The following is a 2,123-nucleotide window of genomic DNA, read 5'->3' on the forward strand; positions in this document are numbered from 1 at the left end:
GTCCACATACTGAAGCAAACAAGTGCTCTCATCCTCTGGATGCCAAGAGAGGAGTATCCTAGCCATTGCTTCAGAAAATTCTGAAGGAGATGTAGCCCCTCCTTGGGGCAACCTAGTCCAGCAGAGCTGCCTGGCAAAGAAAGTAAAAGACAGATACAACTGACTTTTTTCATCTACTGGGACTGAAAAGAAAGCATTTGCCAGATCAATTACAGTAAAATATACAGCCCCTGGAGGAATTTGATTCAACAAGGTGTGGGGATTTGGCACTATAGGAGTATCTATGATCATGAGTTTGTTTATTTCTCTAAGATCATGTACCATCCTATATACCGGGGGCTGTCCTGGTTCTGACTTTTTCCTTACCGGAAAAAGTGGTGTATTATAAGGGGATCAAGAATAGGATATAGGTTGAAAAGAGCCAGAGATTTAAATTATGGTCTAGACCTATTATAAATCAAAATTAGAGCTCCAATTGCATTTCTGCAAGTAAAGGTCGTTTGACCAAGGAATATAATAAAGGAGATATATATAAAATTTAACTTTTATTTATACGCATTAAATAAATAGACCAGAACTCAGTCTGTATATGTCTCTTGTTTGAAATAGGTGTACTGAATCGAAAAATGTTTAAAAGATTTTTGTGATGGTAGTGGGTGGATATTTGTAAATGTTGCGCTACCATGAAGGGAGAACATTGAGGTCTATACCCATGGGGTGTGTGTCTATGTGGATTCTTTTTCCCTCAATTAGGAGATAAGAGTAAGTATTTCAGATGTGAATACCGCTAGGTTTCTGTAAGCTAACCGTGGTGCTCCAAGCAATCTCAATGCTAACAGAGGGAATCCACTATTGGTGGTATAAGTCCTCTCTTTGTCCATATTCACACATGCTCGCAAGGGAGGGGTATTATAGGAGTTCTCAAGCTCTCACATAGCATCCACACTGGTATCACACTTTCATCCACACTAGTACTAGTTGTCTCCCTAAGTCTAGGGTAGAGATCAGATTCTATTCAGAGCCTGATTATGTGTCGCTGCAGTCCGACACATGGGCTCTAATGCTAACCACTACTTTGCATCACACTATTAAAATATATGTCGCTCGGTCAGCCCCCCCGACATGTTTCGCCACAGTCTGGCGTCCTCAGGGGGTGTCAGGGCTGAACTGATGTGTTTGGCGTGTCCGTGTCATCTTTTAAAACCTTTGCCTGATGATGTCATTTTGCTGGGTGTGCGCTGTATGGACCAATCAGCTGGCGAGGGGCGGTCCCCAAGCGTCAGCTGGTTGTTCGTGCCGCTACATTCCGTTGGTGATTGGTTAAGAGGAAAGGCTGGATGATTAGTCATTCCTCTGAGTCTCACTCCTTATAGGTTCCCACTTATGTCTATCCAGATGGCGTCATATGAGCACTTTTGTCACGGAAACATAACTGGTAAGTTTTTTCTGGCGCATGCGATCGTGCATGCGCGCCAGATAGTGGTCCGGATCGTCTTCCTGTGTATCTAATACCCGTGGCAACGAGACCGATGGATTGTTGCGCAGGCGCGTCAACTTTAATATAATGTAATGGCCACACAGGCTGGATCAATAGGTAAGTGGATGTTTTTATGTTTTTGCATTTGATAGATGGTTGTTAAATACATTAGTGAGAGATAAAAAATAATAAGAGATGGTTCTTGATAAAAAGGAGAGTGGTCTTAATTATGAATTTAGGATGATCCATATGGTCACCAGCACTTTATACTTTATATGCTTTGATCGTAGATGCTCGAAATAGATGACAGGAACGATTTTTCGAAAACAGAATATACATATTTCAGCCAACGTTTGAAATTTACATTTGAGAGAAATCTTTTATAAGTTAACAATTTGTTAATTTGTTGTAATATATTTTTTAGGGAACAAAAAGTTGTTGCTTACACTCAGATAAAGGGTGTGAAGGTAAAACCCTCATTTAGGCCACTTGGGCTTAGGCTTTTTAGCCGATAGATCCATTTGGCTTCAAGTTGCATTAATTGGTGGTCGATATTGCCCTTTCTGGGGCCAGTTTTAAGGGTATCTATTCCCCAGAAACGGAGTTGTCCATATCACCATTATGTTTCAGACGTATGTGTCTTGCT

Source organism: Engystomops pustulosus, chromosome 6 (assembly GCF_040894005.1).
Source record: "Engystomops pustulosus chromosome 6, aEngPut4.maternal, whole genome shotgun sequence".
Lineage (NCBI taxonomy): Eukaryota > Metazoa > Chordata > Amphibia > Anura > Leptodactylidae > Engystomops > Engystomops pustulosus.